At 26.7% G+C, this 24,857-nt stretch overlaps 1 pseudogene; it reads left to right on the top strand.

Moving 5' to 3' along the window:
* Positions 1 to 24,857, top strand: part of LOC149058392 (uncharacterized) — a 37,944-nt pseudogene continuing 13,087 nt past the window's right edge.

Raw genomic sequence — 24,857 nt, 5'->3', positions numbered from 1 at the left:
ATGACTCCAAAAGCTTACCTCTCACTTTTCGCCGATGATACTATGTTCTTCACCTCCGACAAAGACCCCAAGAATGTGGCCATACAATTACAACTCAACGTAGCATCCACCTGCTTCAACCGCTGGCGTAATAAAATTAACCCAACCAAAACTGTAGGCATCCTATTCGGTCGCTCTAACACTACGCACATACCACCACTACTACTTGACAACCGCACAGTCCAAACAAGCTAAATAGTAAATACCTTGGCGTTACAATAGGGCGCAAACTCAACTTCGGACAGCACGTCCAAAACATAACCAAAAAGGTCACCCGTAATCGTGGTATACTCGACCCCATACTTAACCGAACATGTCCCATCCCACTAACTACCAAATTTAGCATAAGTATGCTAATACTATATTATAAGCGACCCTGAGTAATTTGCCACCCTTGGCTTTTCAGAAAAATCAAATTACAATTTTAAAATTCTCACAATTTGTTAAAAAATTAAAATATCAATAAAATGCTAATATGGTGCTATACTAATATGAATAGCCAATTTCACTTTAATATTAAACAACATTCTTTATAGAACATAATAATTACAACTTAACAACTATAATATTATAATTAATTATTTATATACTCGTATATATATATATATATATATATATATATATATATATATATTATATTATTATAAAGTTTTTAATGCATATTTGGACATTTTTTGGTTTAAGGGGCATATTTTTGATTATAAGAGCATATTTTAAGCTTTTAGTGCATATTTTGATGATTTATCAAAAATCAAGCTCTTTGGTGAACATTTTTCATGAACTAAGGTCAACAATTGTTATAAACTCATAAAGACGATAAAGATAAATTTTATCTTGAAATAATAATAATGGTCGGTAGGTATTTATTTTGTCTATTTTTGACGAATAGTAGGTACGTGATATAAAAACGATAGTATCAAATGTCTATAGTCAGTGAGTAGATTAGATTCGCATTAGTTCTAGAACATCTAGTAAATATTTGTTAATAATTCAATAATTATTTTAAAATACCTTTTTTGTTTTATTATGTGCAGAATAATAATTAAGAAGAATGGGATCCAACATTCAAAACAGATTCCAAATGAATTTAATAATATAAATCTAGTTAAAACTTATATAGAATAATAATAAAATTAATTTTTTTAAGGGCATATTTAACCAAATATTTTTAATTTTTTGACGCATAAGTGCATATTTTTAAATGCATATTTGATGATTTTTAGTGCATGAAAGTCCTTGCTTTAGTAATAATTATTACCTAACCAAACAACTTTATTTGTTAGTTTGTTATGCAATCATATAAAGTTTTACTTTATTTCTTTATTTGGTTATTAAAATTAAATTATGTAGGTAGATTTAAACACAAGCAATAAATAAAACAAATTAGTATTCATTTCAATTTTTGACAAAATTAAATTCTTTATTAATAGTTTAACTTAACTATCAACTATCTTAACATTCTTAACTATTAAAGGTACAGAAATTATTAATTATTAGCATTAAAAAAACAAATTATACTTCATGATAAAGTAAAGCAATAGCAATAGATTTGCTACCTGTTGGTACCTATATACAAACATTTACTTTTTAAACAGTCTAAGCCAATTGATTTAGAAAAATTATCATTATTATTGTCAATATAAAATGATTTAATTAAACAAGATGAAATGGGATCTTGATACATAATGCTATATAATTTAATGGAGTCACGACACAATGACGAGATTGAGATGTCTATTTGTTATCGCATTTGGCAATTGCATTATTGCAATATTGCTAATTGATAAATCTATACGAAATCACATACAAAAACTCATATAGTAATCGAATACTTATTTCTATTTGTTATTACAAAATTAAATCGCATAGAAATCACTTTGTGAAATCTTAGAGAACATACTTTTAAACACTTTTTTTCATAACATCTATTGGAAATCACATAGTAGTAGTTATGTGATGTCACATTTTTGAGACTTGTAAATACAATCGCTGGGATATCAAAATCACATTAATGCACACAGGGTATACGTCTAGGGGTGACGTAAGAACAGGGGGTTCTTACATATGCTGACCTCCTCTTGAGCACCTTTCATCGGTCCTTCACATTGGAGGGGTATCGAATCTGTCCAAATTATCGGTATACGTACAATAATGGATATGCCCACTATCGTCAAAAATTCGGTTCTCCTTAAATCTGCAAACTTCAAATCCATCCAAACCTCTATTCAGTACCAATCCAAATAAATGTTCTACAAGAGCCCCTTCTTAGATCATGACCACATTTGACTTCTAGGTAAAATTCACACTATTTCTATTACTAAAATACAACCCAAACCCTACCCATTTACATATATTAGCCTATAAACCTAACCATCTTCAAACTTCCACCCACTAGTAGAGGCGCGAGCCTGGTATAGAAACGGCATAACCACTCCCCCCCCCCCACCTGAGAAAAAAACAAAGCAAGGATCATTATCAGTAATTTTCCAACCTTCAAGACTATTCAAAATGCATAGCTGCTGTCACCTGAAAATGGAGAAGACCACCAACCGCCGCACCGGAGCAGTAGAACTGCAGGAGCCGACCGACGATACCAGCGAACCCTAAGACGCCGTCCGAAACCCAGCTACGATGACCGGAGTGACGATACGAACACCCAACCGTCCGAAACCTCTGTCCACATACAGTGCGGAGGCTGGAGACTACGAAGCGTCGTCATCGTCAAGGGCTCTACACGGATGCCGACTGTATCACAATCGCTCAGGGTTAATCGAATCTCCATTCTGTCGTAGGGCGATAGACGAACGCCCTCGAAGTTGTGGTAATCACGATAAGTGATTATCCATACGTTGGCACGACAGCGGGAACACCACCTTCCGTCATAGCCGACACACCATCGTCACGCTGCCGGCCGTCGCGAGTTTATACCGTCGGGCCATGCGACGATAATCCGAGTGGACGCAACCGCCGTCAGAAGTCCCACCAGTGAGCTCCCAACCAGGAACGAGCGGCCAAGCCGGTTCAAGTAGATCGAAGACGGTGCCCTAGGACGGCGCAGAAGAGTCGCCGATCACTCGGACGAGCCAGCCACGCCGAGCAATCCAGCTCAACGGGACACCGAAGACCGCCGCCGGACCGGAATACCACTGCAAACCCGTTTTCGGGGCACATAAATGATAAATCAGACAAGTCCCTCCAAGCACGCCTGCATAGGCCACGCTACCCGTACGAGAATATGCACCAACGCCACTTATTTGAGCGGTCCGGACGTATCAACGCACGTGAACTGTGAATAAACCAACTCACTCCCCACTTTGACAAAATGGTCTCGACCCCGTGAACCATACCATACGACCTCGGAGACGTGGACCATCATACCCATACCTTGGATATTAACATTACATAGAAATAAAAAACATGTTGATTACTCGAAATCACCCGAGTGTTACAATAATATAATTTCTTTAAAGTGGTGGGTATTCACCCACAGCAGCTCCGTTACACCAACCAGAGCATACTAAACGGGTTACTTAAACTATGTCTCTACTCTGGCAGGTTTCTAAACATTGTATTCTTAGATTTTTAGAAAATAAATTAAATATTATTTAAAACAAATGCGTCGCGCATAGCAATAAAGTAGGTAGTGTTGTCGTGTTGAGCATATACATAGGTAGGTAAATTAAATATTATATATGTATATTATATTTAAACAGAATAAATAATATTAGATATTCCAACACGTTTATCTTTTGTTTGTATTTTTGTCCGGTGTTGACATATTTTGTATTTATACGTAGTTGCCCAGTCTGTATCAGTCAGTTTTCGGAGAAAACCTTAACTGGCGATCGACAATAAATGCATATTATATTTTCGGGTTTCGATAATATTTTTACTGTTCATATTTTATTCATGTTAAATAGTCAACAGTCGTCAGATTTATTTCAACTCTAACATTTTTTTTTAAGTCACTTTATCAAAAATAAATAAATAAAAGAAATTAATACAGGAAAAGCTTAGTAGGGCTGAAAATGGAAAAAGAAAAGTGGAACTTAAAAAAATGTACAATCATCGATTTCTTTTCAATGACAGAAACCAACGGTTAGCAATTTTTACACCTGTCAAAATAAATTATACATTGATTGTTAAATTTAATCAAGGTCCAAATAAAACATTTTATTTTGAACTCTTATTTAAAATACGTTTAAACATCTAAATCTGGAAATTTAATTTTTATTCTGTTGCAACAATAAATTAATTTGTATTGCACTATTGCTTAATAAAGAAATTTACCTAAAAAATTCAGTATAGAATATTAAATAATTATTTGTTTTATTTTTAAATTTCCTACAAATCATTTACATTTTAGATTTATGTAGGTAGGTATTTTTGATTTCATTAATTTAAATTATAAAATGTATGCTTGTAAAATGTATCAATGTATGATTGGTATCTGCTTAAAAATGTTGTTTAGTGTGGACAACACGCAATCCCTGACCCCCGTAGCTAATAGGTACTACCTATGTAAGGGCACTACATTTTTATCAGCCCCGGACGTCACATTTCTTAGATCCGGCACTGTCAATTGGAATGGATGAGGATAAGCAACCCGAATCTCTATTTATTATTATTTAATATGATATATGTAAGATCCGTTCATCGTCGTTCCACATTATAATATTAACAGATACACATAAGACATAATGCAATGAGACATAACGATTTGCATATTTAACATAATTACAATATCTTAGTTACAAAAACTTTACTACAAAACTAACATTAAGGAAAAAAACTATACAATTATATTATCATTACCTTATTATTTATCATATAGATAGGTACAACATTACCCAATAACATAAAATCTTATTTTGTTATTCACCCGCTAGGAGCGGAGACTATCAACTAACAGTGTCCCCAATCACATAGGTACATTAACATTAGAATATAGATTATATGTACGTAATTATAAAGTTAATGATTATTGCAGATTGCTCCCATCTTCCGTTAGAGAAGTTTATAAAATGTACTTATAAGGCTATAAAATTATAACATTAGTACTACATAGAATCATAGACCAAGACCATAATACCTATTGTTACTGTTCATAGTATTTGTTGCTTACTCGTTAAAAACATATGGCTGAGTTATCTAAAAAAGAATAAACATTTTTATTGCAGTTATATAAACCCAATTTATGGATACACAATGTCTACTTGTCAGTTTGTAAAGTTCGTGTAATTTCTTTTAAAATTGTCTGAAACGTAGTTTCGACGGCACACAATAGTAACTGAAAAAAGGAAATACTTCGAGTAAGTACTTTCTAAGTTGTCAAAAAGTTCTTAAAGACTCAAATACTACAAAATAAATATCAAACAGTCACGCTATAGGTATGGTTTTGTATTGTTGATAAATGTATAAAGGTAACTGTCGACAAATATATTTTATAGTAAATCAATAATTAAATCTTAACGTAAATAATTATTTTAGTTATTAATTATTAATTCTGATTCGCTGGAAACCACAAAAATCTAATATTGTCCAGTGTGAGTGTTTATATACCTACTGATTGAAATAGATAGGTACCTACCTATGTTTATTTTATTGAAACAAACCACACTTAGATTAGTTATCATACGTGAAGAAGATCACCATAGTGATCATAAGTTAAATGTGATGAAAATCACCATAATATGGACTAGTGCACTAAATAACACCGCACCTAACAGTCCGGCTAATCATGACCATTTGTTACATTAATAATATTTACAGTCGATAGTTATTTCTCAGGTAAAATAGGTATTAATATATATTTTGTCTTCAAATTTAAAAATCTAATACATTTCTATTTTGTTTTTAAGTTTGAAATAAATTGCTTTAATTTATTAACATTGAGTACGAGTCAACTTCATTTAAATCTCCGCCTAAACGACGTACAAGAGTACCTACGTGCATTTTCCGTTAATGAGCGTGTCGCAGAATACAATATAAATTACAGCTATCATTGGTTACTATACCACACACTAAATATTATGTTTCTATACTCTGAAAATTGTTATTGTATTTTAATATGATATGTAAGTGGTAAATACTAAATGGTAAAAATGGTAATAGATTTGTCCTCTAAAAAGTATTTTTCCTAAGACATCTGTAAGCTATAATACCTATATGGTTATGGTCTGCTTTAGATGGCAAAACTAGAAGTGAAATAGACAATGTTATGTTAGACAAACGGCAGGAAACTTAGATTTTTTGCATTATATTGTACAAAATATTTAGTTTTAAGCTTCTCTCTATATTTTTCCTACATTTCATAGTATGCCTAATGTATAAAAAATATGTTATATACCTACTTATATTAGTGTACAGTAGATACCTATATTAATATTATACTATAATACCTATTATATAGATAATAACCTTAAATTCTTGAATTTAATGTAAATTACAAAAACTTAATATTGTTTTCAAGTAAAAATATAAAGAACTCACCGAAATACATCTGTTATACGCCATCTGTGCAGTTCGTCTATAAGTTATAAAACTTATATTAAATAAGCGTTACTTTCACGATTTTGTTATGCCGGAGACAATAATAATTATAATAATAGTAATAATAATAAAATATAAAATAATTATAATAATAATAATATAGAGCAGGAAATAATAAAACCAGTGTAGTAGGTAGAGCGTAGAGGTGCAGACAATGTGAAAAATACCACACTAAAAAGAATAGTAAAAAATAATATTACTTTGGAGTAACTAGGCATAGTTTATTCGCAAACATAATATTGTTTCAATTGCATAACGTTATTGGTAGTCAACTAAAGGTACACCACCGCTGACCTGGTTTTATTTCTGGTTATACCTTAGTTAATATATTAGTGGTAGGTAATACATTAATACATAAAATAATTATTGTAGGTAATAATAATTAAATAGAATACCTACTTCTAAAATAATATATTGTGTTCGCGGAAAGCATACTTTATCACTTATTTCTCTGTAACTATTTTTCAATTCTGTTTGTTAAACTAGACTCATGGATCGTAAATTCCTATTAATTACATATTTTTTAACTGATGTATAATATGCTCAATACAACTTCATTTTTTTTAATGACTACCTATATTTTAAATATCGTTTTTGGAGTAATTGATTTTTTTAAGTAATTTGAACAATAAGTTTGCATTTTAAATATAGGTGAAATTAGTTAACTATTTGTATAATTTAAAAATATATATACATTAAATTAAATCGTATGTATTTTTCCTTCAAAGCTTCAATGATACAATTATACAATTTTACAAAATGAGATGATTCATTATAAAAATGTATTTTTAGAAATAACTAGATAACCGATGACCTATTACTAAAAATTCGTTAATAAACTAATTATCACAAGGATGAGCACTTGCAACAAGATGCAAGAATCTGCTCACCCTTGCAAGTTCTCCCCTCCTCGTTACAAGTACTTGCTGCCCGTTGCAGATTCTTGCTCGCAGTTGTAAGTTCTTGCTCCTTGTTGCGAATACTTACTCGGGTTTGCAATAATTAGTTTACTAACAAATGACTTATGATTGGTATTCTCTGAAAATACACGTTTTTATACTAAAATTTATATTGTGTTATGTAATAAAATAATAATTTATAAATACTAATTATTAATAATTTATTACATTTTCAATATTAAAAATTTTAACTATATCATGGTATTTAGAATGAAAAATACGTACATAATTAGTTTAAGTTATATATACATATATTTAAAATTATACATTATATACTTAGGGGAACTCAGGGTAAATTGGCGCACTTAAGGTTAACTATTAACGGTATATCATAAAAATTAACACAACGATAGTACTTAATTTATTGTAATCATAAGCGTTGATTGTATGTAATTTTTAACCATTCAAATACATATTCATTGGAGGTTAGTCGTATAGGTAAATTTTCAAACGATCACGGTACTACGGTAGACGAGATTTAATCATAATCCATCTTAATTATATAGGTATTTGAGTTAAAGTTTTAGTTTATTTTTATCCAATAGATATACATATGTGCATAGTTTCAGAAATTAGATAAATACTTATATGGAAATTGGTAGATTAGTAGAAACCCAGAAATTTAAGGAACTCAGTGAATTGAAAATTAATAAGATTGTTTTTCTCCGGCAGAAATTTTCAAAGTCGTGGGCTCATAGTTCTTCATAATAGTTCAAAAAAAGCTTAATAACATCACTATCTGTCTTGTCAAACGACAAACACATAATATAATTTTTTGATAAACCATCTATGTATATGTTTATAGACTCTAAAATCGTTATTTTTCATATTGTATACCTCAGGAACAAAAGTCAAGTGTATATATTTCCCAAACGCTTCACCTCTCACGGATTTCCTATTGCTTCTGTCGTATTAGATTATCAATAAATTATAAATATGCTTATATGCTTGAGTATAATGATATCGAAAGATGACAGGACGAAAGAAACAGGAGAGTTTTCAGAGGTAGGGTTCTTCAGTTTCAAGAAAGTGTCTATCAGAATTAAAATATCTGGGTACAATCAAACAATTTGGAATATGAGATACTAAAAAGGATTCAAATGGACTACAAGTGCTATTACGCATTAGTTATTTATTTAAGCCAAGAACACTCTTATAAAAGCTAAAAGTCCAGCTACACATTACGTTAATAAGCTCTATGATATTGTAGAGCAATGTTTGGCTGTAAGGAAAACTGAGCAGTAAAGATTGAGGATGTTTGAAAGAAAATTATTAAGAAGTATATAATATGTTATATAACCTGCCGTAATCCACAAACGGAAAAATGGCGTAAAACACATAATGATGAGTTATGTGATGTGTATAATAGACCGGATATAATAAATGATATAAAAAGAAAAGACTGGAATGAGCAGGCAAAATGTGGAGAAAACATTAACCTGTTATAGACGATTGTAGAAGAGAATCCAAGAAAGAAATTACTCCAAATTCGATAGAGGATTGTGTTGAAAGAGACATAGCATACTTTACACATACGAAGATTGACATTGGCATATTATGTTGAAGCAAAATTGTGAAGGACGGAAACAGCTATATTTGGATGTATGGTCTAAAAGGTCGTAAAAAAAAAAAAATTATATCGTTTAAATTATTACTATTTATTATGTATATATCTATTTTGTGTAGTTACATTATACTTGAGTTTGTAAATATTTTATAAATACAGTTAAATCTTACATAGCATACATGATTATTGTAACTAGACGTGATGGTGATGGTGAAGATAGCCCCAACTCTACAGTTAATTTTAGCTATAAAAACTTTAAATTCATGAATCTACAAGTTACAAAAATCAACTTAAAATTACTTAAAAATTAAGTTCTTCAACTTAAAATGTGTTCAAAGTGATTTGGAAAAAGTTAGGACATAATTTATCTTTTTATTTAAAGTATATTGTACACATTATCATGTATCATGTTATGATCATACCTAAATCTACGGCACCATTTTATAAACAATGTTGAGCATTATCTAAATAAATCTATAGAATATGATTATTAAACAACCATAAACATTCGACACGTTTTCTATTTTTAAAAATAAATTGTACATATTTTATTATTTTTAGATTCTGAACGAAGTGATGAATGTATTGATTTTACAATGATGTGTGTGTTTTTTTTTGTGTCTGTGTACAGCATAACTAGTTGAAATATTGCTTCGATTTCAAACTTTGGGGGTGGTTTCCGATGTAAAAGTGAATATCCTTGGCATTATAGAGGTCAAAAGTAAACAGTATTCAAAAAAATCGAGAATTTTTACGCAAAACCAGTTTTCGACCAAATCGATTTTTTTATATGGTTGTAATTCAAAAACTAATCACTGTAAATACTTGAAATTTTCACCGAATGTTTATGTTAGTGTTATCTATATACATTTTAATTTTAAAAAAATTTTGACTTTTTTTGAGATATTTATAGACCACTGAAATTTTCGATTTTTATAAGAATTTGTTTTTGAAGTGTCGGTAAAAAATGTTGGATGACCAAAAAAACTTGAAAATTTAATACACGGTTCCTTATGAGTTGTTCTTATTGTAGCTAAAAAAAATTAAAAATCGTTAGGAAACAATTTTTTTTTTTATAAGCGTTTATAGTACGAAATCTGTCGAAAACGCGAAAATTTGCAGGTAATTTTGAAGTTGAAAAATCATGAAATTTTTTGTGTTTATAACTAAGGATTAAAAATACAACACTAAGTTTTATATTAGTTTTCCTTCAATAGCTATAGAGAAAACTCGAAACATAATTATAGGAAAAATTTTAAGTGCGTTTGAATTTTAAATTTTTACGAAATAGCGTATAACGATAACGATTTATCCTCAAACGATTTTAAATATTTGTAAATATTCAAAAAGTATAAGTCGTAGATATTTGAAAATTTCACAAGTTATTTAGATTGGAATTTTCTTTACATGATTTAATTTTCAAAATATTTTGACTTTTTTTGAGATATTTATAGACGACTGAAATTTTCAATTTGTCTGAAAAATTGTTTTTCAAGTGTCGATAAAAATTGTTTGGCCCCATCAAAATACTTGAAAATTTAATACAAAGTTCCGCATAAGTTATTCTTATAGTGATTAAAAAATTATAAAAATACATGGGCACGATTTTATTAGCATTTAAAGTTCAAATATTGACTTAATATGTAAAAATTACGGCAATGTTCAAATTATCTTAGATAGAAATTCATAAAAGTTTTTTTTTTTAAACCTATGATTTGAAAATTTAATACAAGGCTCTTATCATATTTTTACAATAGCAGTTGAAAAATAAAAGAAATATATAGCCACAATTTTTTTTTACATGCATTCAAATTTTAATTTTGACAACATATGTAAAAATCACGAAAATTCGTAAATTATTTTATCCTAGAAATTCATAAAAAATTTTTTTTTTAAATCTAAGATTTGAAAATTTCTAATTATCTATAATATATTCTTGACAGATATACCGTCTCCGTTCAGAATCGTTTTTCGTATACCATGATACCTATCATTGCATTCAAATTTAACCTACCCTAGTCAGAGGTCTACCCCACCCCCAATGTACAGCAGAGCGATACCCACTTACCCGATTTTTTTTATACTAGATGAGATTGGCACAAAATTGGAGGTTTGAGTGTAGGTGTATCGTCATTTGTCTTTGAGTAGGTCATAATTCATGCTAATGGGAAATCAGTTCCGGTATCGCCGTCAATAACACGAAAAAATACGTTCTTGTTTAGGGTATTTGATAATTTATTTATTTATATTCAATAATATAATATCATTAATATATTATAATGTATTACGTTAATTTCAATTTAAAAAATCAACAAAAACAAAATCGAACATCAGATATATCAAATGACTACAAATAAATTATAAAGATCCAAAAGGTTTTGAAAATTATACCATAATATTGTTTGAAGGTTATGAGTTATGACAGTATAGATGTTTTTCACCAATTTCTAGTATTCAATATTATTAACTCCACAATTAAGACAAAATAACAAAATCGATTTTGTTAAAATTTGCGTTGAGTTAAAATGTATGTTTTGTTTTTGATTTTCCCCAATATAAAAAAAAAAACTGGAAATGCTTCCGTTTTTTAAGATCGAAGCATTTTTTTATCATACCTAAAAAATGAGAAATTAGTTGACCATTCAATAGTCTACAAATATGTGTTTATGTATTGAACATAATTTCGCGATGTTATTAATACGGTTATAACACCAAACCTAATTTATTAAAGCATGTTAGAACATGTATACTAAACAAGCTTACTAAAGTTTTAGTAACTGGTGATGACGTTTGAGATTATTAGGGCGATTAAGTTTGGAGTTGAAAGGTAAAATGTACCTTTACCTAATAAGAAAAACTGCACAGTACCTAGTTTGAACATGTTGAATTTTTTATTTTTGAAAAATTGTGGGTATGATTTGAGTTTTAGCACTAACTGTATGATGTTAATGGTTTTTTATATCGAGAGTAATTTATTTCAAATATTTTGCTGTATTGGTTATAAATTCAACCAAATAAATTCTAAACTATATTATAGATACATATTATATACATTTTGATTAAGTACTTTTATAGTTCAATTAAATATATTTCACTATATTCCCTCAGTCTACAATCTTGATTAATTTTAATAATATTTTATAGGATAAAAAATATGTTTAAATTAAATACTAGGTAATAATCGTAATTATGTTTCACATCATAAGATTATAGTATTATATTGATTTTATGACCATTGATTTAAAGATTAAACATTGAACTGTAGGTATGGAAAAAAGTTTAAGGCGCGCAGCGCACCTAATTTCCATCCATATGGTTACCTAGTATAGGCAAGGACACCCTTCAGGAGGCGCAAGGGATTTACATCTCACCTCTCTAGACAAAAATGAAATGATAAAAAGTTTTTTGAATTGTAAATAATAAACTATTTTTACTAAATGTATTATACTACATGGTGTATTGTATTACAATATTACATGTAGGAACATCGTTTATCTATGTCATAAATATATTTTCTGTTATTTAATACAACTATAAAAGTGATTTTGTCGGTTCTTATTTTTTTTTGTGATATTACCACCCTCCCCCCCCTAGATTTTGATTAATGAGTGCCCTTGACGATAGGTATAAATAGATAATTAGTCTTAATATATTGAAAATTTCGTTGTACGTAACAGTGGTGTATATAGTTGGGGGGGGGGAGGGGAGCTAGTGGTCTGCAGTCCCTCTCGAAATTACAGTCTTAACTGTTAACTATAGTGTAGTCTCTAGGTGCTAGATAATTATTGTTAGTCGCTATATATTATAGCTCACCCCAAAAATTATTTCTATATACGCTACTGGTACGTAGTGCATGTTTTTCAACGTTATAGCGAAGATTAATATTTATTTTTGTTATTCTTCTAGATTAATAAGATTTGACTTAAATGAAAAATATATATGGTCTATAGTAAGATTTGTCCATTTAAAATCAATTATTTTTATCAATAAAAATCAAATTTTGGACAATAAATATCTTTTCTGGTTTCTTAACGTATTTTAATAGAACACAATAAACTACTTAATTTCATGTACTAGGTATCAAAGCAAATATGGTATTATTTATATCTTGTACTTATTTTTTTCTTTATTAATTTGAATTTGTAAATATAAAATAAATACCATAATTTTGTGATTTTGATAAATTTTTTCAACATTTAAATTTCAAACTGCTTTCACTAAAATTGTGTTTTTGTGTTTTACATAATATTACATAATTTTTGAAAAAAAACTTATAAGGACTCTTACATTTCATTTTCAAACTTATTTGACAGTGCTGAGAAACTAAAATTAAACATTTTAAATGTTTATAAATAATTTAAAATAGTCAAAATATTTTTAAATTGTACCGTAAATAATAATTTCATCTTTTACAGTTATTCTTTCTTAATTAAAACAAATAGATTAACGAAATGAATTTTGTCGAAAATAATTTTTGCATAAAATATTGGTTTTTTTTTTTAGTTTTTCAAATTATGTAGTTAGATAATTATTAGAATTTATACTTTTGGCCCCTCAAACTATTCTATATTTGCTATTAAAAATTAACGTAAATGTCAAAGATTGAAGGATATCTTTTTATCCAAAACTCGATTACAGAGAAAAAAATATATATGATTGTAACACCAATACATTCATTGTTTCATGTAGAATGTTAAACTAGGGAAAAATACTGTCATTTTATAATTTTACATAAATAATTATTTAAATTCAGTAAAAATGTAAAATATCTGGAAAAACTTTCTAATAGAAAAAATGATATTAGTCAACTTATAAATTCACCGTAACTTAGGCATTAAATCCATAGGTACATATAATATTTATCTCTAGATTTAAATTTTTACTTTGAATAGTGACGAAAATTACAGAATCCACATTAAAAAATGTCAAAAAAGTTTGAAATGTAACTATTAAAAATAATTAAAATGAAATAAAATTATAAATATTTATTTACTATAAATGAGAACATTTAGAAATTATTAAATAATATTTTTGGGTGAACAGATATTTAAATTTTAAATTTAAATATAAATTAAAATAATCCAAGTTAAGATTTTTAATAAAATTTTTTTTTAAAGCATTATTGATTATTATGAATGATAAAATAATGTGCCTGTAGAATTAATATAACTAATAATATATAGTATATACCTTATATTATTTAGGTTGAAATAAAACAGTATTGAAATATTTTAACCAAAAGGTTTTACTTTTGTAAATTTGTCTGAGAAAACTAGGTAAAACCGATTCTACGCTTTAATCGAGTAGTTAGTTTAAATTTATGGTCACCAAAAAAAAAAAAAAAAAATGATAAATGTATATAAGCATGGTACATTTGCTGCTGTATTATTTAGATATTTTGGCATTTATCCAGTTTAATATCGATTTTCTCAATATTATTCGTGTATTTATGAAATAATTTACATTCTTAAGTGACTAAAAATAGTAAAACCTACCTTTCTCAATATGTTATGTTATACAATGTTAGAAAAAAATTTTAAGTTGGCTTGAATTGTATATGTAAAGTAATTAGGTAGGTATTGAACATAATATGATAAAATGATATTTGTTCATACTTTTGAAAAACATTTAAAAAAATATTGTTAAGGCATCTATGCAAAACAGTTTTGTTGTTTGTCAATGATAATTTCTATCTAATGTTCTTTTATTTACCAATTAGAACTTAGAACTTCTAGTTCAGTAACTTCAAAAAATGTATAGCTACTTACATTGTATTCTATACTTAGTATAGAATCCATAGCAATTGACAATATAATGAAACACAAAATTAAATGTTAAAGGAAATAAATAGTTCACGTGACACAAATAGTTGTAATTTAAAAATATCAAAGTATCTTTTACTTTTCTTGAAATTGAATTAAACAAATAGAATACTTTTAAATTATTACTGTTATGTTTCCAATGTTGGTATTTTACTGATCAGAATTTTTTATTTCCATGGCATAATATATTTAAATATTTAATATATTACTGTGTATCTAAGTAGACATTATAAGTATCTATCAATTGTTTTTTAAATTCATATTTGAGAATTCTATTTAAAAATGTAGTAATATTATTGCATTTAAATGTATGACCATCTGTATCTCTTTATTATGTTATAAAAAATTTTCGTACATATTTTTATCTTCTGTATAATATAATTGGTATAGGAAAAATTATATTTATTCATTATTGTTAGGTAGGTTATTAAATACTTTGGGCTGGAGGAGAAGTACTGGCACCATAGTTCCTCCTCCAGTCCTCGATACCATGAGGAAAAAAAAAAAAAAAGGTTATTAAATACTCTTTTTAATTTAAAATAGGTTTGTATATTTTATCTTCCAAATATTTTTAATAGTATATATTTAATTTTAAGATGCTTATTGGTGAAAAAACTCCCAAGATTGGTGTTTCCCGATTGGATATTTTTATTCCTCTCAAGGGGTTGGTGAGTAAAGCGATCAAGAGGCTCTATCCTAACATGATATTATAGTATATATAAATATAATAATATAATATTTTGCATATTATGCAATATACAGTGCTATATATGTGTAGGTAAATAATTATACGATTGCAATCCCCCTAATGCAGATTATGAGTATTACGATAATTATTTTCATATAGTACCTACGCATATTTTTTTTTTTAGAAATCACTTATATTTTCGAGATAATTACAAAAAAAACGATGACAAATTATTTATTATAATTTATGATATTATGATATTATGATTATTTTGAATGTCGTTTTGTAATCGTTCTTTGAGTGGAATTATTAAAAACCCTCCCTCATGAATTCTTGTCACATAATTAACACACCTAATGACATTTATTTTCATTCTAAGTAAACCAAAATCATTTTCGAACAATCTGCAGAGCTTACCTTAAATCATATTATGAATGTGATATGGTATAACATTGTATTCAAATATGAAAACTAAAATATAATATTGATTAAGGTTGTAATTTTACTGTTCTTAATTGTGTTCTGATTTTATATAAAACGATTTTGATCACACTATAATGGTTATAACCTTATAACTATTATAATCATGTAACAAACCAGTCAAGTTTACTTCATAGAAAATATACAATAATAATATATCAAAGTATTTGAATCTTGGTGCATTACAATAAATGTTTTTTTACATTTTACTTACCTTATAATTAGTATTATTCTCATTAAAATTAAAAATTTGTAACGCATAATTTGTTTAATATATGTGTTGTGTGAGTGTGTGTGTGGTAGAGAGAGTGTATGTATATATATATATTATACGTACATAATACATATGACACAGAAATAGTTTTTGATTTAAAGACGACGCGGCGTTTCTTCGGAAATCTAATTAAACACAAGTGTGCACTTAACGCCACCATAGCATCATGTACTTATATACCTATGAGCGGATGCGACGTGGAGCGCATATTACTGTATGCAGGTACCAACAAATAATTAGGAAACGGCCGCTATAAGCAAACCCATTAACAATACCTACACGGAGCACAATAAATTGAATAAACCAAAATAACAATCTCAATTTTGATTTGTTTGTATTTCTATACCAACGGTACTTATTATAATATTGACGTTATCATGGGAGTCACCTACTCGGTATGCAATTATTTCAATGGACGGTGCCTTTTATATTATCAATGTTGCATTACAATATATTTATAGTTTTGCCATTAATAGTGAAAATTATTGTTAAATTATTAGTGCTAAATATAGCCCCGACTAGGAAAATTTATCTAGAGGGCAAAAATGGTACCATTAGTATACACTCTGATAATTGATATTTTAAACTAAATTATGATTAAAAAACTGAGTGGCTAAACTCACCCTGTCTTCCTAATTAGTCAATTATAATTTTAGACATTGCATTTTTTTTTATATTTCAGTAAACTTACAAGTTTATAATTGTTATAGAAAATGATATAGGTACTAGGTACTAGGTATACATAATATGATATAAGTTCAGTTCTAATGTCATCTGTAAACAATGAAAAAAAGTACAGATTTTTTTTAAAATTATAGTTAAATATTACACTTTTATAATTAATAAACAATCATTGAATATTTCTCAAAATGCAATGACATTAATATTAATATTAATATTTGACTATATAGGTTTTTGTGAAAGTAGCTACTAAAAATCGTTAGTCAAATTTATTAAATTTGTACAAAAGTAATGTATTTTGATTTTAATAATTTTACATTAACGTTAAAAAAATCAATTTAAAAAAAACCAATAAATTCATTAAAATGTACTGCAAAAGAATTTCAACAAATTTAATAATGTCAAAGCCGTTTTATTTAATTTTATACCTGAAAAAAATTTCTGAAATTATTTTCCTCCTATTGTATGTTATTGGGAGTATTGGACGAGAAACAAACACATAATTTTTATATTATTTAAACCTCTAGGTAATAATTATTTATTTGAAAGAAATCTTCAATATTGTATAATAGTTGAATATTGTAATAATTTAATTTATACACTAAAAATGAATACCTGTAAAATATTCATAACACATATTCAAACCAAATGTGTACCTACCTAGTGTAAAACATATCAGATACTAAGTATAATAAACAAAATTATTATCTATTCATATTTTTTTAACACCAAATGCTATGTTTTGACGAAATACCTACATTATATGCTGCGTTTATACTCCGGTAATTTGGTATTATACTACTAGAGACTATGTGCTATACTATATCATTAATAATAATAAAATAGTAAGTGTAATCAAAATCACCAATGTAGATTTGTTCTATGTTTAAAAGTGGTTTATATTTTCACTTATAAATTAAGATTTTAATAATTAATGACATAAGTCGTAATATATTTCTGAGATTTTTCATTTACGACAGTCAATTTAAGTAGACAAAAAACGTTTAAATAAATTCAATTGGCATTTAAGTTAGTATTGATTTACTGATTTATAATTATGTTACGTTAATCATATTCTAGTAGTATTTTGAAGTATAAGATTGAATTAAATGTTTTAAAATTGTACTATTAAAGTATTGTATGTCCTGGTGTTTTCAAAGTATCACTAACAATTTAAAATATGATATCTACACATTTACATTGAACGATGAACAACTTTTTTTGTTGAATCTTGAATAGATTATATTTTATACATAGAATTTATAGAATAATTATTACTAGTGTATAATTATTAATTAAAAGGTCCTGTAACTCTAAAGCGATTAAATTTAAATGATGTTACGATGCATTTTTTAATCGTCTTTGTTGTCGTTAGAGTCTTATACATTTATGGAGTAGTTATTAATTATTAAATTGTAAATGTAACAATACATTTTATATCGGTAATCATTGCTAATAAAAAAAAATAATAATACCTATCCATTGATTTGAAAAAAAAAAAATGATATATTCTAGAAAATATTACCTATACTGCCATACTTATAGGTACCTCAGGTATCTGGTATATATGCATTATAATATGATACATTTACATTATAATCTACATAAGATCTGGAATAATATTTATCCTAGTATATTTGTCGTTAATTATTATGAGATCAGCCGTGGCAGTGTGTTGATCACATTAATTGGATCTCAAATGGAGTATATATTATATAAATCCCAAGTGGTCAGCGGGAACCTAGCACTGAAGCTAGTTTATTCATGTCGTTTCTAATTTACGTTTCTCGTATAATTCAATATTCGCCATCATCGTACGATTTCAACAATTTTTTTTTTAAAATTATTCTTAATTCATTAAGATTACCAAAGAACCTTGAAGTATTACCATAGTTAGAATAATTTGTATTATTTTTCAAAATATCATATTCACTTTTGTGTATATGAAATTCTGTAGAATGTATAATAAACTATTTTTAAAGAAATAAAATATAAAATATAAAATTAAAGTGGAAAATTATTGTAAAAATATTAACAAGTATATATTGAGAATTGTGTTTATTTTAATTTTTAATTACAGTAATTTAATGATTTTCAATTACTTATTGCTATAATGTAAAATACAAATATCTCAGTTGCCTTTTTACTCATGAACAAAGCTAAACTTAAAATTAATTCTCTTTGTACAAATTTTATATAACTTACTGTACTAAAATAGTCAAAGATTTGTTTCTTCAGTTCGTTATAAAGTAAGTATTTAAAATGTGCATTCAAGAATGGAATAAATCCAGATTCAAAAATATCCATACGAAATTTAAAACATTTAAAGGAATTCGGCACTATAAAGTAGAAACCAAAACCAAAAATATACATATATGACTCTCGCTACCACAAGACCTAACCCTTTTGGAAAAAAACTTGAACCTAACCCTTTTGTCAACGAGTAACACACTAACACGTGTGAAAATACAATTTCTATTGTCACTTATCTACTACAACATTAATTTTCTAAAAGTATTATTTAATTAAAATCGTAAAATCATCAAATTCGTAAAACATGTTATTTGATGACTGTTGACACAATTTAAATATAAATATAAATTATATATGTTAAATATGTGTATTTAAATTAAATGAGATAGTAAACAATCTCAAAGCACTAAGTATTTACCTAAATTGTTATTTGTTTAAAACTTTATATTTATTTACTAATTACTAATATACTGAATTAAATTTATATTTATAAAAGTATAATATACAATATACATGCATAATTTAATATATAACATATACCTACACATATAATGCATAATAAATAGTTACTTATATGTGATAATAGGAGAATAAAATGAGTTTGTGTGAGCAATAAGTCATCCATTAGTGAACTTAGTTTGTGTGGTTGATGATTATATTTAAAAACAAAAACTTCAAAATAAAAGATCAAGAAACCACGTCATTATTTTTATTAGGATTTTCATCAGGAATTGATTGAGAATGCATGAATTTTATGAGAAGATTTCGTTGATTTTCTAATTTATAAAAGAATCACTTATAAAAATGTGTTACATACTTCTTCCTAAATTGTTTTTATGTTAAAAACTGTATATAAGATTTAACTAAATTAAATTTAAATTTAAGATCAACTATCGTGTGCGTGTAGACTTTTAATAACCATCAATATAAATTAATTATAACTCATCATATTATTGTACATTTACTCAACTAATATTGATTTCTATGTCAAATAGAGGATTGTATTTTAGATTGTAGAATATAGATATTTGAATAAGATGGTATATTATTATAATAATATTCACTCAATAAACATGATTTGTTGATTAATTACCACTTCATTATTTGCATTCTAATTATCATAAATGATGATAGTAGTATAAATTATAATTTAATTATGTACAACAAATTAGTTGATTAAAATATACAGGTAAATGATATAAATAGAGAAAACCAAAAAGGTAGCTTAATAATTTCCTGAAAATTTATTGTAGGGTTATAATATCCATCTTGAATATCGAGTGGAGCGATGTATACCTATGTATTACAAAATAAAATATTGTACCTGTCATTTTTTTTTTTTTTTTTTTTTTTGGAGTAGGGTAAAGGGTTGCTTTAATTTTTCATTTCAAGAGTGGTGTCTGGTGGTAAATAGATCTATAGTTTATAGACTGTTAGTCATGATACAATTTTGCATATATATTTTGGATATTTATAGATATTTATAGACATTTAAATTATTTAACTTTTACATTCTGATTGATGAATGTATTAATTTTATAATGATGGTTGTTTTTTAGTTATTTATTTATTTTTGTATCCTTCATCACTTTTTGGAACAGTAAAAATGCTTTTATCTTCAACTGTCATATCGTTTTCTACTTTTCTGTTAAGAAAGTGAATATAGGTAGTCAAAGATACAAAATTCTCAGAACTTTTTTCATAACTGAGAAAAATGAGAATTTATCCTTAGAATACAAAGTTAAATTACTCAAAAACGACTCATTAGAATTTTGATTTCAATACATCAACATTTAAAAAAAAATTATCTACTAAATAATTTATTATAAAAAGGGAGTTCTCATTTGGAAAACAAAAGTTTGTATCGCCACAGGTTTAAGTGGTCCAAATAATCTCAAGATCTTTAATATAAGGTCTTTGAGTATATTTAAATATTCTAAAAATCAGACTTTTAATAACTGAATTATTAAAGAAAACAGGGGGGGGGGTGACCAAGCTCGGTGAATCAATCTGTATATGATGAAATATTAAAATTTATAGTAATGTATGCTGAATACTGGGACAATCTCACCACACACAATCATTTTCTGTATGAAATTATGTATCGTTGAATGTTAAATTTAAATTCAATACTCCATTATTGTGAAACTTTCGATGACGGCGTACACTTGACTCCTACTTTTTCCTTTAAATGGTGGTAAAAGTGTTTAAACCCGGTCGGTATATTGAAAATTTAATAAAAAATGTCTTATAGGCTGTTCATAATGTGATTAAAAAAATAGTTCACCATAGAGGTATATTAATTTTTTTGGGCATCTTAAAGTAAAACTATCATGAAACTGGATAGGTACTCAAGTGAAAAAATAACGATTTTAGTTATATAGTTGTACTTATTATTATAGTATACAAAATTAACTACATACAATCATTGTTGGAAAATATTTAGACCAAATTTAACAGATATACCTATGGGCTATGATAGTGTATCCCTTCTGTTGTTTTGAATATAACATTTGCTAGTGAATTAGTATAGGTAAACTGTCGGGTTTGCTGATGCAAAATATAATAGCCACTATATTTTTATTTAGTACTTCCGAAAAAAAAAAAAAAATTAAAATTAAGCAAAAGTGAAATAACCACTGAACCTAACAACCTTACTTAAAATCATTGAAAAAGAAATGCATCTATTTGAAAATGAATTGTTTGTTGGTATTATTTAGAATTACTATAAATTTTCTGCTGCAGCATATAAGATAAATTAACTAAGTACCAGATATGGAGATGAAATATAGGACGATTCGTAATATAGGATTATTCGTTTATATATTCAAAACATTAAAAAAAAATTTCATTTACTACATTTTTAAATGTAATTTAATTTTAATATTTTCTTGCTTAAAATTGAATTTAGGATTGGTTATTCTATTATATAAAGAGATAAAAATTAAAGATAAATAAAATTCATTTTTTTAAATATCTTTATAGTGATTGTTATAAATTATTTCTAACTAAATTTCTGGATGATCTAGAAATATTCCAATATTCTATTATCTTAAAATAGAGCCGGGATTGTAACCTCTATTACTACTAACAATCTATCTTCGTATTGTATCTGAAGTACATATTTTATTATTTAATAAAAAATAGAAAAAATAAAAATAATTAAAAACAATTTTTACTGGTAATCAGTAAATCAATTCTTACTCGAATTGGATTCCAGAATGCAATCAATTAATTAAAAATAATATGCATCAATTAATTTGTTTTACGATTATAGTAGCCAATACTTAAGTCGGTAAAACTAATTAGTATGGATTGGCGTACGATTGACGACCGAACAAGTGAATCAATCAATGTTTACTGGTATTAGTCTACACACTGTGGATTTGATTCCAGGCAATTAAGCAGTGATTGTCACTCATCATGTACCCAATATGAAAATCGCTCTAATATGAATATAATTGACCATGTAAAAAAAAAAAATTAAAAAATATGCACATTTCGCAGTGACCATAAATAATATATTATAATGTAGATCTATATTATTTTTAATCGGCATTTTTGTGACTACGATAATAATTAGTCAAAATTCAAAAAACAATATTTAGCTAAACTTAATAATTTTGATAAATAAAAAATATTTTATCACAAAAAAAAGTCATAATAATATCTGAAAAATTATCGTTCTACTATGAGCTTCCATTTATTTACAGTTTATTCATACAAAATACAAATGTATAATAAACGTGAAACAGATGGTGAATGGATGGTAGTTTTCACAATTTTCCTGCGTACTGTATTTGATTGGAAAATTAAAAATTAAAACAAACTAAAATCGATTTAACTTAATCTTATAAGAGATTAAAATATGTGATTTCTTATTTAAATATTAAATACAGTATTATTTTTAAACTTTTAAGTTTAAAGTAAAGTAATAGGTAGTAGGTATAGCTGATAATAAATAGGTAATTACTGTTTATGCCGTTTATGGTGTAAATTTTGATAACTTAATGTAATATTTCACACATTAGTTATTATATTGCTAAAAATATATAAAATTCAAAACCTCAATTTTTTTATAACCTTTTGAACTTTGAATTTTTAACTTGACCAAACTCATCAAACTCTCGAAAATATGCAAATTAATATTTAGTTTAAATTTTTTTTAAATTATTCAAGATATTATAAGATTCTTCCTAAGTTTTTCATACAATAATCTAAAAAAATTTTTAACTTATAATATTACATCTATGATATTATACGCACATAATATGCATAATATGCACAGTTTAAAAAAAAATTATTTGTTTGAAGCTGTCAATTAAAATATTGCAACATTTCGTGTATTATATTTACCATACACTTTAATTTTAAGCTATTAATTACACAATGCGCCTATTTTCTTCATTATACGTTAGGTTGGTATTAACTTATGAGTTAATAACAGATACTAATATTATAATATGAAATAATATTTTAATAATTATTATTATAACATAGTAAATTATTTTAATTTTAAAATAATATATAATATGGACTATATTTAACAATACGATATGTTGTAGACATGAAAAATGGTTCTGGTACCTACTTATATATTTTCGTAGCAAAAATTTCGACGACTGAATAATATTATGATAGTTATAATTTATTAACTGTTTAAAATTTATAAACAGACATAATTGGTGAATGGATCAATAAAAATAATGTATCAGATTTTTCCCTTCTAGCGTCTGGTAAAATTATTTCCATCATGTACATAAATTAAAATCAAAAACGTTAATGTACTATAAAAAAAAAAAATACAACTGAAAATTTGGTATGTATTAAAACCGATTTATGAACCTAAACATAAAAGGAAATCTTTATTTTCATTTTTTGTCAGAACCAGAATTATAACCACAACAGTTTATTGAAACCAAAAACAGATATAGTACGATAATATATTACTTTTATGAAACAAAAACTGAAATAATAGATTCGAAGTTGTCTAAAGTAGGTACCTCTAAGTATTCAAATCCCTATAATAATAATAATTTACTTCTGTAGTCCAAAATCTGAAAAAATTATAGTCTTCAGTTGTATAATTTCGGTCAATATGTCTTCTACTCAATTGATGTAAAAGCTTTGTTATGTGCACGTAATACATACTCCAAATTTTGTTTGTCTTTACATTAACTCGCTGCAGTATATTTTATTACCTAATCCATCATGTCCAGTCAGAAGACAAACATGAAAAACCTAGCAAGCAGTGAAAGTAATTACTACTGTGCACTTGGCATGACATGTTTTGAGTAGTTACAATATTGCATTACATAAGGGTTTGTGTACGGCGAAAAGTATATATAGTATATATTTATAGTAACTATATAATATAATGTATATAGAGAAAGTGTATATTTTTGTTACTTTTGAAAATACCAAACTAGTTCATGAAAAGTGAAAATATAAATCCAGTTGGTAGATTATTGAAGAACAGAAGAAATGTCAAGTGTTATACCCACAAGTTATGGTTTTTTTTTACTAACTGTTAAAATGTACC

This window comes from Diuraphis noxia, unplaced genomic scaffold (assembly GCF_037042655.1).
Source record: "Diuraphis noxia isolate RWA-SAM2 unplaced genomic scaffold, SU_Dnox_SAM2 contig0002, whole genome shotgun sequence".
Taxonomy (NCBI): Eukaryota; Metazoa; Arthropoda; class Insecta; order Hemiptera; family Aphididae; genus Diuraphis; species Diuraphis noxia.
Note: the sequence above shows the minus strand (reverse complement) of the source record. Positions and strands in the feature narration are given on the sequence as shown.